Here is a 14,999-nt window from a genome sequence, read left to right as displayed (position 1 = left end):
TGCAGGGCCCTCTTAGAGTAATTTCTAAACTTTTTCATTTCACGGCACACATAAACCAATTACTAAAATTTTGTGGCACATCCCAAAAATATATATATATTTTTTGGCAATTTGACCAAAAAAAGGTATAATTTTATTCACTCTCACAGATGGCTATTGTTGTGTTGGCTGTGAATTTTTTATTTAACAAGCTAAGGGAAAAGAGGTCAGTGTCCCTGACTAATAGTCAGGTGATGCATATTTTAAAAATTCTTTTGGCACACCAGTGTGCCTGCCGCAGCACACAGGTTGAAAATCGCTTCCTTATTTGATGGGACACATGAATATCTGGGTTAGGTTCATGTCAGAGACTCACTTTTTCCTGATAGATGTAAGAGTGATGTCAATTTCTTTTCTGTGTGTGTGTGTGTGTGTGTGTGTGTGTGTGCGCGCGCGCGCCTGGTGTCGAGGAAATGCTAAGGGATAGAAATCACTGCAGTCAGCCGAACTGGGTTGAGTTTGCTGCTAATTAGCAGTAATGTGACCTTGCACAGGTCTCTTGCCCTTCCTGGTCTTTCATCTGTAGAATGGGAATTATAATATTGATCTCATTCGTTCTGAAAATTGTCATGAAGAGCCAGTGAAATATGTGTATGAAAGTATTTTTTAAATGGCAAAGTACTCTGTATATAGTGTGTGTGGCAGATAGCATCTCAGCTAGAATTTATTATATTTTTTAAAGACTTTTAATTTTTAGAGAGAGGAGAAGGGAGGGAGATAGAGAGGGAGACTTCAATGTGAGAGAGAGATATCAATCGGTTACCTCTTGCACAACCCCAACCTGGGACCTGGCCCACAACCCAGACAGGTGCCCTGACTGGGAATCGAACAGGCGACCCTTTGCCTTTCGGGATGACACCCAACCCACAGAGCCATGCTGGTCAGGGCTCAGCTTGAATTTAAATTAGATTCAGAACTATGATAGTTAACAAGGAGGATAAGCAGGGCCAGGACTGAGGTGAGGCGAGCAGGGTGGCTAGGGTGCTAAACTGAAGGAGGCACTCCCTCATAGGTGTGTTTATGTGCTGGCTCTTGAGCTCTCAAGACCCTGAGAGTCAGCACCTCCTTGAATTTTGCTCCCTAGCCACCCTGCTCGCCTCACCCAAGTCCCTATACTGAATGTAACTAATACATACACCTGTTAAAATTAATACATGTTCATTGTAACAAAGCCCACCAGTACCTAATCTAACTTTGCAGAGGTGATTCCTGGGACAATTTCTGGGGTGGCCCTTCCTTGCTATTTTCATCCATTTGCAACCTCAGGTAGGCTTGTTCTCCCCTCACTGGCAGCAGAGAAACACAAATGAAACATGTATCTGTCCTGGCTGGGTAGGTAGCTCAGTTGGTTAGAACATCTTCCCGATACACCAAGGTTGTGGGTCTGACTTCCCAGTCAGGGCACATACAAGAATCAACCAATGCATGCCGAAATAAGCGGGACAACAAATTGATGTTTCTCTCGCTCTCTTTCTCCCGTACCTTCTTTCTCAATACATAAAATCAAACCCCCACACAAATTTGATCCCCAGACCTCACTAGTGTTCTAGATCTTTGTCATGGGTTTATGTGAACATTCCGAAGGGTTCATGTGGCACATGACACAGCAGAATACGCTTAAACCCTACTTTACCCAGCTTTCTCTCCCATGGTCCAAGTCTTCGGCAACTGCCCCAGAATGCCATCTCCTCTCTTTGTAAAAACTTTAGGTACCTCTTTTCTTCCACATCTTGGGTAGGCTCTTTCTTCATCCACCACTTCTTCCTTCATCTTGTCTCATTAAGTCAATGTGGCCAATTGAGGACTCTACCACTTGTCTCTTAATATCTCCCAGATCATTTCCATCAAGGGTCTGAGCGGTTAGAAACCACTTCCTTTAGGGAATGGGGTTGGAGGGAAAAAAGTTGTCAATACTTCCATAGGTTTTGTTCCTGATGTATATTATCCATATATATATATATATATATATCTCCTTTGCCACAACCTCCCGTTTTTGAAAGGGCACACTCTTTCTAGTGCCTTCTGATTGTCTTGTTTCACTTAATACGCCACAGAGACCTTCTGCAGCAATACTTCTAAAGTGATCTCACTGTTTTTTAAGAGCTTCCTATATTCTACAAAGAGTGTGCCATAATTAATGTAACCTTTTTGTACCAGATGTTTTTGTTTTTTCCTTTTTTCCTCTTGCAAATAATCCGCATTGAAAATTTTCCTACACTTCCGCTTCCTTGCACACTTAAAAGTTTAGGTTACTGGGTCACAGAGGATGTGCGTTTTGACAGCTAATTATGAGAGGGATGATTGTGAGCATAGAACGGGATGTGTCTCCGGTATTTTTCTTCCTGACCAACCTCCATTGGTTTCACAGTAGAAAATAGTTTTCATTTATAGCTTAGGGGAGATAAGTAAAAACTGGAAGAGCTGTTTTTCTAAGAAATCCTCAGTAAAATCTTTTTGTGGGGCACGAATATGACCGCTTTGGGAATGGTAGCTCAAAACAGGAATGAGGCATTTCCCCCTGCTACTCCATATAACCCACCCGGCAGCTTTGGCCTGGCTGGGGTCTGAGGCACGGGGGCGCCTGCAGGAGGAGAGGGAGCCGTGCGGATGCGGCGCCACCCTGGGGTCAGCTGGAGAGACCGGACTGGCTTGCGGGCACAGGTACAATGAACAAAATCTCTGGAACTAGAAATGCATGACCGTTATTTTACTGGAGGCTAAAGTCCTCTATGAACAGCAGGCAGACCGAAGCCAGTGACATTTGGGTTATTGTTAAAGTGACTCCATATGTAGCTATAGGCTGGTGCCTTGGGGCAACTCAGGTTAGCGTTGCTTTTGAGTGGATTTGCATTTTATGGCTCACTATCTGCATACATCAGAACAAGATAGTGGCAACATAGCAGGAGCAAGTCTTTCTCTAGGCAGTGCTTATGTGACTTCAGGGACCTTTGCTGTAACTCTGCGGTCCATAAGTTGGGAACCACTGAGATGGGATATTGAAAAACTGAGTGCAAATGAAATCATTAGTTCAATGTCAAAGGGGAGCTTGTTCTTTAAAGGAATCCTGGGGTGAGCTCTCACCATACCTCAGGAACATCCTATTACTCCTACTTGGTATCCTAAAATGACTCCCCAATGTAATGAATCAACTTCTTTTTCCTGAAAAAGTCCCCACTGCATTATGAGCCCTGTTTCCTGCAGCTCTGGCCAGGGCAGATGCTGTCGTTCCTATCAGCAAACAGTATGCCTATTTCTCCGTCTACCCCTTTGCTCATGTTTTTCTACCTCTCTGAAATGCCACACCTCTGCCCCTTTAATCAAATAATCAAAAGCCTACCATCTTTCAACACCCTTTTAACACCCTTGGCTCCAAGTCTCCTTAGCCAACTGGGGCCTGGAGTGACTTGCCCTTTTGTAAAATCCCGAAGCTTTTACACTTGGTGTCATACATTTGATGTGGTTTCCACTGGGGGATTTTACATCTTAACTAGACTGAATTCTGACATCAGAGATGCTTAAGGTCTTCACAGCTCCTTGAAGGAAGATGCTAGTCACACAACAGTGTGATAATGTTTAAGCAACTTGTTGCATGGTGGAAAAACTTAAAGCCAAGTGTTTTTTTTTTTTTCCCCCAAATGTGGATCTTCATATATTGTCTTTGCTTCAAGTAGGTTTTAAAAAAAATCTTCCCTCTTTCTCACACACACACACACACACACACACACACACACAGTACCAGATACATGTCAGGCAGATCCCTGATTGGCAGAGAGCGGAGGAAACACCTGGTTGTCTGGAGCTGTGAACTGTGACAAATGGGCAGCCCATGCTCTACGGACGGGGCTCTCATGACTCACCACTGTGGCTTTGAAGATGCCTGTTTCCCCAGTTGTGGCGACCAGGTTGTCCTGTCCGTTCTTACCAGTGCCCTGAGGACCTAGGTTAAATGCTTAAACGAGACAGGACAAAGGTACAGGAGCATAGTCTCCAAGTCAGAATGGAGACATATTCCTGTGAGGAGTATGCCCACCAATGTGGAAAATCATGTCCGATGCTCATCAAAATAGAGCTAATGTGCCTTGATCTGGGAGTAAGACCCTAGTGCACAGGATCACATCTCCCCACATCCCGGGGTCTGCAGCACTGCTTAGGAAACACTTGCTACATGAGCGGTGTTCATATTTCTATTGGATTCAGCTCTGCTTTCCCTTGTTCTGCTTTGTATTGAAATTTCCTTTGTGAGCAATGTTTTCCTGACTTCTGGGTTAAGAGTAGTTACTTCATGCACACAGGCCAATGGGCAAACTGCTAACTGGTAGAAGTTCAGGGGATCTAATATCTTGGGAGGATTTTTATCAATTACTTAACTGTCTGAATACCAAATTCCTTCATTATTAGCTTTATAATAAGATGAGCTGGGTCTCACATTTATCCCAAGAAGACAGACTTATCCAAATCATCTATATTTTAGCAGGCAGCACCACACTTCAGGCCTCAGAAACACATTTTAAATAATTCTTGCCATGCCATATATTTCAAGTATCATTAAAAGGCCATTTTCTTACTATAAAAAATATGTGCAAAATATGTTTTATGAAACTTATAACAAGTCTATGAAAAATTGATCATTTTTTCCACAGGGATATGTTCAAATGATTTTCATTCTGCTCATGAAATGAAAAATCTAGCATGCGTTGTCTTTTATCTTATTTACTCCCTCTCATGAGTATAATCACCATGTTCCCAAACAGAGAGGAATGGGTTCTTCTCTTTGAGTAGTCAAATAATTTCCTGCGGTGGGCAAAAGGGTTGGTACATATCTAATGTAGGAAGCATGGATTTCCCTTTCAAATGCCTTATTTTCCTGTTTGGTGCCTCCTTTCAGTCAGCTCCATGTTTACTGGGTCAGAATATAATGTGGGGGCTGGTGAAGGCTGTTTTAGGTCATTATAAGGCTCAAGGAAGATGCAAAGAGAGCTTTGTGGTCAAAGATGAGACTTGTTCTATTCTTTAGTTAGGTTTTTTTTTTTTTTTTAAATGAATAATATGTGCCAGCGTCCCCACTTTCGTCTTGGAGTTCTCTGGCCCTCATCGCTGCAAGCTGGGTCTGGCCGGGGCTGCCTTCTCAGCATCCACTCCCTTCCTGTTCCTTAGTCTCAAAACCATAGTCTGGGGGATGGGGGGGATGGGGTGCTATCAGTGCTCCCCTGTGCCCCAGTCTCTTCTGAGCTCCTCCCCATCAACTCTTCCACCTGGGAGTCCTGGATACTTGTTAAGCCCCCAGAACAGACAAGGTCGGGGAACTGGGCACCCTGTGGTAGTGACAGTGGAACAGAGATAGCATCTCACCCATAACTAAGGGGGGGCAATGAAAACAGGCTTCTAATTGGATTCAGCTGTGCTTTCCCTTGTTAAGAAAGAAAGGGAAGGGTAGTTATACACACAGCCTTTGCTTCACAAATACAGAAGAACAAGGCAACACAAACAGGCTCAAGACTGTTGTCATGAATCCTGAGCACAGGGAGTAGGAGAGTCTAGGGAGGTAAGATTTGCCAAGAAGCAGGAAATGGGACCTTATGGCATGAAAGTGTGCCAGTGCCTCATCTGATGAGAAAAAGAAGGGAGTATTGTGCAGCTGCTATGGAGGGTGGGTGGAGTGGTCTTGGGAGGAAAAATACGGTGGTACCTTGTAAACCTGGACATTTAAACTGGGGCCATGCGGTGGAAGACCTCAAGCACCACGGTGGGAGTGCTAATTGACTGATTGCAAGTTGAGGGGCCACAAGGATTTTTGGGATTGAGCCTTCTGAGAATATGATTTGAGATGAGGCTTTGGAATCATCCTAAAGAGAATTGAGAAGTTGTTACGGCTCATGGCTTTACACCTGTGCTTTGATGATGTCCCCTTGGGGTCTGTCCTGGTGGGAGGGTCTTGGGAAAGAAGCCAAGAGGCTGGGGTCTTCGGGCCCTGCTCCCACTGAATCAGGCAATTCCACTTCTCCTTTATTTATTGAGCTGCCAGGTAAGATTGCTTTCATATTTTAATTGTAGGTAAAAAAAAAACACAATAGAATTTCCCATCTTAATTATTCAAGTGTTTAGTAGTGTTAAGTATATTCACATTGTTGTGAAACGGTCTCCAGAACTTTTTCACCTTGTAAAACTGAAACACTATACCCTTTAAACAACAATTGTTTTTGCTCTCTCCCCATCTCTTGCTAACTACTATTCTATTTTCTGTTTCTATGAATTTGGCCAGCCAAGAAGTTTTGTTTTTATTTCCTCAAAACAGTCAGGCAGCCTAGAAGTTTTGAAGGCTACTGACTCATCATCTCTCCTGGTCCCCCAGCGCCACTCAGTGAGGAAACTGGGAGTCCTGGGAATCCGGAGTGGCCACAGAATGGAGATGTTATGAACGCAAATACTTAAGCCAGATTACCAGGTTCAAACCATGTTTCTGATGCTTCCTGTGTCTGTGTGACCTTAGGCAATTGGGCAGTTGATTTAGCTAGGTGCTTTCTCTGTTAAAGGGACATGATAGTAATAGTATTTGCTTTTGCTGTAAGGAATCAGTGAGATGATCTGAACAGAGCCCTTGGAATAGGGCCTGGCACTGATAGAAGTGTTTGCTATGATTAGTAATGTTAAGCAACTTCCTAGCATGACATAGCACCTCCTAAGGTGAGCTGTTACTTTGGGTCTACTGCCAGCTCCCTTGGTGCTCGTCTCTTGAGTGTCCATTTAAGGCTGAATAGGTAGATTTGAGCCCCATGCTTTCCTCCTGCACATCCGTGTTTCTCACCTAGGGCATGCCATTGACCTTGGCAGATGCTCCATCTATATCTTAATCCTCAAGGGGAAAGTGAAGCAGGACATATCATACAGCACAAGAAAGACAGTTATCCTATGATATCAATTCAATAAATATTTACTGAATGCTTTTGACGTGGAAATACTTGGTTAGGTGCTAGGGACACAGAATGAACAAACAAGGCAAAAATTCTTGCTCTCATGGAGCTTGTGCTCTCCGGATGCATGCCTTTGCAATACAGCCCTTCTAATAAATGAAATGTTTTTCTTAGGCTCATCTACTCCAGAAAGATGAAAAGTTTGCATCAAAACACTAAAGTTTGGAAATGAACACTCTAGACTTATTGCTAGTGGTGCCTTTGAAAAATGGTTTGTAAAAATAGATACTAAAAATTGTTCAGAAATACTGGTGCTCTCAGGTTGAAACAATTTTTCAGATAGAAAGTTTCCAAATCGATTTATCTCAAGTTCTTATTCAAGGGTTGTGCTTATAGTACAGTCCATCATATTTAGAACTTGTCGAGGACAGCATAAGGCTCGTTTTACCTGTGCTTCCATGAGACGTGAGGAGGAATGTGAGATTCCACCTGCCTACACCCCCTCTCCGGCTCATCCTTTCCTCTTTAATATGAGCAGGTGACATTTAGACTCAGGGCAGGCTGAAACAGGCACAGTGGTGTTGGGACTAGTGTTTTTTTAGGGAAAAGTAGGAATTGCCATCAAAGTTGGGAGGATGCATTGAAGCTCATCTGTCACAGGCTGGGGAAAATTCAGCTAGGAAGCAAAGATCTGTGATATGGGCACTCAGCTGCTTGCCTCTCCCCTGTGCCACGTGCATCACAGCTATTGCTAAAACATGCAGAACTTCTTTCCTGGGATCTTACAAATGTTTCATTCATAGGCACTTGCAGTCTGCTACTGCTAGTCAATCAAGGATGGCAGGTGATATACATCCCCTGTTCCACCAGGAACTGCTGGGACTGACATGATGACCTTAAAGCCATCAGACAACCACTGACAGTCATGGCCAGTTGATTATTGCCTAAGCAGCCTGCCATGATCTCCACTTCTTTCCTGCTAGAGTTCCCGGTGTTCTTCAGGTTGGGTGGAGATCCCTTGACCTTAGGGAATGGAAGTCTCCCTTCTAATCATAAGGGGAGATGAATCATGAAGGTCTAGGCTAGTTGTAATAATCCCACTTCCTTTTGCCAGCAGTCCTTGCAACTTCAAGTGGCCATGTGACATTGGCCAATGAGTCTGGTGATGGTTTCCAGAAAAGATTAAAAACAGAAACAAAAACAAAATCCCAAATAAAAAGACAGAGTCTTATGAGAAGAAAGCTTCCCTGCCTACCTCTTCCTTCCAATATGAAACACTATTGTGATGACACAATGCTTGGAGCAGTAGCAGCCAATATACATCTGTGAGGTGGTGTGTATGTGTGTGTGTGTGTGTGTGTGTGTGTGTGTGTTTTAACATACCAAAAATCAGAAATTAGTTGAAGCCCTGATATTGGCAAGCTATCATCAAAAGTGGACTGCCTGCTCCCAGATTTCCTGTCACATGACAATTTGATGTCTTTTTCACAACAGCCTATGTTGGTCTGGTTGTCTATGACTAGAGACTGTTAGTTTTAGTCTTTGTCTTTGGGGTCAGATGCCCATATTGCTTTTATGAGTTTTCATATTTGCCACTATTATTTAACCAAGAGGGCACATGGAATAAATGCACTGAATCATCTATGATTTTTTTAAAGAATTACACTTTTTCTTTAAAAGATCTCATTTTTAGAGAGGGGGAGGGAGAGAGAAAGAGAGGGACAGAAGCATCAATGTGTGGTTGCCTCTTGCGTGCCCCCTTCTGGGGACCTGGCTGGCAACCCTGGCATGTGCCCTAATTGGGAATTGAACCGGTGACCCCATGGTTTGTAGGCTGGCACTCAATCCATTGAGCCACACCAGTCAGGGGTCATCTATGATTTTTGACTCAGGCTTATTGAACTTTAGTGCTGAGGTGAAGCTTTAGACAACATTTAACCCCAAGTTTTCCACAGTATGTTCTATGGAACTGCAGGCCTATAAGACACTTCCACCCAGCAAGGTTCCATGACCAATGAAGTTTGGGAACCCCCTCCTACCATATCCCCTCCTCAGAGAGGAACAAGTTCTGTGTCTATAGTTCTGTCTATTCTGTCACTGCTTTCATTCGGGACCCTTTCCTTGTCTGGACCTGACAAGACAAGACCTGTGTGGAAGTCCTATTCCTGGTATCTCCACATTCCACTATTCCTATTTTTTGTTTTTATTTTAATCTATTTTATTTTTCAATTACTGTTGACATACAATATTATTTTAGTCTCAGGTATACTAGTGGTTAGACATTTATATACCTTGAAAAGTGATCACCCAGATAAGTCTAGTACCTATCTGACCCAATACATAGTTATTACAATGTTATTGATTATACTCCCTATGCTATACTTTATATCCCTGTGACTTTTTTGTAACTGCCAATTGGTACTTCTTAATCCCTTCATCTTTTTCACCCATTTCTTTATTTCTTTTTATCTTTCCTGTTGCCTCCCTTCATTTACAGCTGAACATATGCTGGGTGCTAGCACCTCTCCCCTTGCTCCGAATGCAACAGGAGACAAACTGCCCTCACAGAGCTTATATTCTAGTGAAGGGAGTTATATAGTAAAGAATTCCAAAGAAACACATGCCATATATGTAGGAATAGAGCTTTGGAGGAAAATCAATCAGGGAAGGGAGAGGAGGTACAACTTTGAAGGGAGTGTTGAGGAAGGCCTTTGTGTGAAGGTGACATTTAGGTAAAGACCTGAGGGTGGGTGAAGGTATCTGAAGGAAAAACTTTCCAGGGAGAGAGAACAGCATGTATAAAAGTTCTGAGGTGGGAGAGAGGGTCTGGTATGTTTGCAGAAGAGTGAGGAGGAAGAGTGGAGTGGAGGGGAGATCCCAGTGAGGGCTGGTCATGTGATGCCTCCTTGACCCTTGCAGGGATTTGGCTGTGCTCTGAGGAAGGTGGGACACCTCAGGGAAATTTTGAGAGGGGGAGAGGTGTAACAGACATATATTTTGCTGTGATGAGAGTAGGCTGTGGGGGTGGCACAGGAAGAGAAGAGAAACCCATTAGCAGGTCAACGCAATAATCCAGCCAAGAGGTGATTGCTTGGACCAGGGTGGCTGCAGGGGCAGAAGTGAGAATTAACTGGATTCTGGGTGTATTTTAAAAGTATAGACAGGATGTCACGACAAATTAGATATAGTTATGTGAAAAAGAATAGAATCAAGGATGATTCTAGGTTGGTTTATTTCCCTCCCTAAACTAAGCAAGTGGTTGGATAGAGTTGCTTTTTACTATCATGGAAAAGAATGTGGGACGAGCAGAGTTTTTGGAGGGGTAACATAAAGAACTCAGTCAGACAAAGTAAGTTTGAAATGCCTGTTAGACTTGTCAGTGGAAATGTTTAGTAATCACTCATATATAATCTGTTGTAATGCGTGTCTGGAGGTCAGAGACAAGATATAGACTAAAGATCTGCACTTGGAGGTCGTCAGCAAATATGTCATACTTAATGCAGTGAGACTGCATGAGAACACCGAAGGGTGAGTGTAGGCGGAGAAAAGAGGACATGCAAGGACTGAATCCTGGGATGCTCCAGAGTTTACGGAGGTGAGTAGGAGCCTGAGAAGGAGCAACCAGAGGCAAGAGGAAGAGTGTAAAATACCGGGAGCTGAAGAAGATATTTCCAGAAAGGTAGTGTGATCAGCTAAGTCACATGCTGCTAATTGGTGAATAGGATGAGGACAAAGAAGTGACCCTTGGAATTAGCAAGAGGGGAGTTGTTGGGAGTATAGCTAAGCTACTCCATAGTGTGGCTGCCTTGGCATCCAAATTGCTTGGTCAAGTGGCCCATAGGGACCTTAAAGTGACACTAGCCTGTTCATGAAAGTATGTGCCCTAGATAACAGCCCACAGAATTATAAGCAAATGCAAGTTCTTGCTATGACTTCCCCAAGAGCCCTTGTGATGAGTAGTCTCCCCTGACTTTGAAGGCCTTCCCCTCGTGTGCCTCTTGGATAAGACCCCCGTGAAGCTCACCAAAACCCTGTTCTTTTTTGTTTGAACTGACCAACTTGGCTTTCGGTCAGGAACACCAAAGCACTAAGTCTCAGGTCCTCCCTCCCTCTGTCTGCACCCTATTGTGACCTCCATGTGTGGTCCCTTGGGGTGTGCTATATACCTCCACTAGGACCTGGGAGTAATAAACTGCTATTTTCTTTTATGGTATGTTGTTGACCCAGGACTCACCAACTGGCACCCTATGCTCCACCTAACAAATGTTAATTTAACAAAGTCCTAACAGGATCTCATCGGTGGAGTTGAAAAGGAAGTTCTGGTGGGGGGGTGGGGACAAAAGTCAGAGTGAAGTGAGAGAAAGAGGGACAGTAAGTACAGACAAATCTTGGAGGGAGTTTTGCTCTCAGAGGGAACAGAATGGGGATGTAACTGAAGGGGAGTGGGGGTCCAAGAAGGAAATATTCTGTCAAAGCAAAAATTATACTAAACAGAGCTAAACAGGCAAGGAAGTTTTTATTCAAGGTTATTGCAGTAAGGGAGAGAAGCCAGAACTCATCTGAGCTCAACTCACTTGAAGCAGGGGCTGGTAGGATTTTTAAGGGCTGTGGTGTGAGATACAGGTCACACCACATAGGTCATCTGTGCCTGTTAATTAGCTTTGTCCAAAGGAATATTAAATTTCTCATATCATTATGAGAGGAGGTAGTTTTACAACTTGGAGCAAGGTGCCCATTAGGTCAGGCTCCCACTCTGCCATAGAAACTGGGTTCTAAGGATAAGTTCTCTTTTGGTTGCATTTCAAGAGATGGTTCCCAGGTCTTTGAGAAAGATGGTTCTGGGTTGATGAACTTTTTAAAAGATATTTGTACACTTCAGAGGGGCAGGGAAAATATTTACAATTATACATTTTCTATAGAAGATGCTCTAAGAAAGGGACATCAGAAACCTGGAGTTGGAAAGAATCTTGCTTAAAGTTAAGTCAAACTGAAGAGGTAATTAATATTAAAGCCATCTTGGTCAATTTCTAAAACAAAGATATATCATCCTGGCTGGGCAGCTCAGTTGGTTAGAGCACCATCCTTATATGCCAAGGTTGCAGGTTCAATCCCCAGTCAGGGCACATACAAGAATCAACCAATGCATGCATAAATAAGTGAAACAACAAATATCTCTCTTCCCCCTCTTCCCTGCTTCTCTCCCTACCTTCCTCCCTTTTCTCCCTCCCTCTCTCTCTCTCACTTTCAAAATCAATAAAAAAAATATATATATCACCTTTCTATATAAAATTTCTGATGTCTACAGGACAATCAGACTCTCTTAACTCTCCGTGCTCCACAGTTCGCGGATTTGCCTCTCCATCCACTCTGCAACCTGCACCATGCGCGAGATTGTGCATATCCATCCAGGTTGGCCAGTGCGACAACCAGATCGGCGCCAAGTTTTGGGAAGTCATCAGTGATGAGCATGGGATCGACCACACTGGCAGTTACTATGGAGACAGTGACTTACAGCTGGAGAGAATCAATGTGTACTACAATGAAGCTGTTAGTAACAAGTACATACCTCGGGCTATCTTGGTGGATCTGGAGCCGGGCCCAATAGATGCAGTCGGGTCTGGACCATTCGGCCAGATTTTTAGGCCAGACAACTTTGTGTTTGGCCAGAGTGGGGCTGGGAACATCTGGGCAAAGGGCTATTACACAGAGGGAGCTGAACTGGCAGACTCAGTCATGGACTTGGTGAGGAAGGAGTCAGAGAGCTGTGACTATCTGCAGGGCTTCCAGCTGACCCACTTGCTGGGGGGTGGCACTAGGTCAGGAATGGGTACGCTGCTTATCAGCAAGATCCGGCAGGAGTACCCGGACCGTGTCATGAACACCTTCAGCGTGACGCCCTCACCTAAGGTATCTGACACGGTGGTCAAGCCTTACAATGCCACCCTCTCCGTCCACCAGCTGCTGAAACACATAGACGAAACCTACTCCATTGACAACGAGGCCCTGTATGACATTTGCTTTCGCACCCTGAAACTGACCAAACCCACGGACTGAGACCTCAACCACCTTGTGTCGGCCACCATGAGCGGGGTCACCACCTGCCTGCGCTTCCCGGGCCAGCTGAATGCAGACCTGCGCAAGCTGGCAGTGAACCTGGTGCCCTTCCCATGCCTGCACTTCTTCATGCCAGGCTTTGCCCCCCTGACCAGCTGGGACAGCCAGCATTACCGGGCCCTGACGGTAGCAGAGCTCACCCAGCAGATATTCGACACCAAGAACATGATGGCTGCCTGTGACCCCCGCCACGGCCGCTACCTGACAGTAGCTGCTATCTTCTGGGGCCACATGTCCATGAATGAGGTAGATGAGCAGATGCTCAACACGCAGAACAAGAACAGCAGCTACTTTGTGGAGTGGATTCCCAACAACGTGAAGACGGCTGTCTGTGATGTCCCACCTCGAGGCCTGAAGATGTTGGCCACCTTCATCGACAATAGCATGGCCACCCAGGAGCCGTTTAAGTGCCTCTCAGAGCAGTTCACAGTCATGTTTCAGCGCAAGGCCTTCCTGCACTGGTACATAGGGGAGGGCATGGACGGGATGGAGTTCACCGAGGCTGAGAGCAACATGAATGACCTGGTGTCAGTACCAGCAGTACCAGGATGCCACAGCCTATGAACAGAAGGAGGAGGGAGAGGAGGAGGAGGGGGAGGAGGTGGTGGAGGGGGAGGATGAAGCTTAAGAACTTCTCAAATACATCGTGCCTCCCTAGTGAACTTCTGTTGTCCGCAGTCACGCATGGTCTTTGTATTTGTATATTGTGGTGCTCAGTTTTGCCTCTGTCAAAAGTTCACGTGGTTGATGTAAAAATGAGGAACTCCTCTAAAAATTACAGCATTGTCTAAGTTATCTATACTAATTAAAAAGCATGTGTCCAAAAAAAAAAAAAAAAGATTCTTTCCCTGGTGTGCCTCTGCACCCACATCTGTAGCCTCTTTACATTTTTCTGAGGTCTGCTAATGCCCTGGCACTTTTGACTGGGCCTGGACCATTTTAGAAAGTGGTGTGCAGCCTTACCTTCTCCTAGCTGTTCCCTGCTTTCCAGTTACCTTTCAGGGCTCTCCCTTGCTAGGACACAACTCTCTCCTCACCTCCCCTGTGGGACACTCACCTCCAGGAGATGATTTTTGAGTCCCTCAAGGACACAAGCATATTTTACTCATGTAATTGGTTCTACCTAAAGAATGTTTGTGTCTCAGTAATCACGTGGGGTAAGATATGATGCGTATGTTTCAGAAGACCTGTTGTCCTTTCCTCCTAAAACATAGATTTTTATCACCTGGGAAAAGGCATAGAACATTTTATTTGTAATATTTGGCATGATCTGCAGCTTGTGTTTATTTTGAGTTCAGGTCTTACAGCAGTTTCCACTACCTAAGAAGTACGAGTGATATAAAAGGAGTCATTGCCTATGTTTCTGCCTAATGGCTAGAATTTGAGTACGTAAGCCTTACAAGGACTATATTTAATAACTCTGCTAGTAAAATTCACTTGTTGAGATCTCATGACTATGAAGCCTCAACCACCATATGGATTCTGAGTATAGAAGTTCATAACAATTCCTATTTTAGATCATGTGGAAATACATACCGAGAGGTCACGTTAGCACCAGACATCTCTATTCCCCAACTGCGTGAGATGTGGAGGGGAATGTGGAACTCTATGATTACAGATTGACGAGTTGGTTTAATATCAGCTTGAGAGAGAGCTTCAGCTACAGAGTTGCTGGATTGATTAAGTAGCACAGCATCACAGACTAATGGTTGGGGTTTGGCAGGAGGTTTCATGGGGTATGGAGCTTTAGGGTTCAATTTTGGAGCCCATGAGAAGGGCTGATGCTTTCACCTGTTACTCTGCTGGGGGCTTGCTGTGATTATAGCTTCAGACCTCTGAATGGGGCTAGAGAGAGGGGAAAAAGCTTTAGAATTAGTAGGAGAAAATGAACATGAAGACAAAAACCAATAAGTGGTCACGGAGCTGCCAAGAGTGAAG

The 14,999-nt window shown here is 44.3% G+C and overlaps 1 pseudogene; it reads left to right on the top strand.

The window, feature by feature from the left end:
- Positions 1 to 10,459: 10,459 nt before the first annotated feature.
- LOC129078493 (tubulin beta-2A chain-like) lies at positions 10,460 to 13,689 on the top strand (annotated as a pseudogene).
- The last annotated feature ends 1,310 nt before the right edge of the window (positions 13,690 to 14,999 follow it).

The sequence above is a fragment of the Pteronotus mesoamericanus genome, unplaced genomic scaffold, assembly GCF_021234165.1.
Source record: "Pteronotus mesoamericanus isolate MK-2021 breed Mesoamerican mustached bat unplaced genomic scaffold, CSHL_Meso_final contig_73, whole genome shotgun sequence".
Lineage (NCBI taxonomy): Eukaryota > Metazoa > Chordata > Mammalia > Chiroptera > Mormoopidae > Pteronotus > Pteronotus mesoamericanus.
This window is presented reverse-complemented; position numbering and strand designations above follow the sequence as displayed.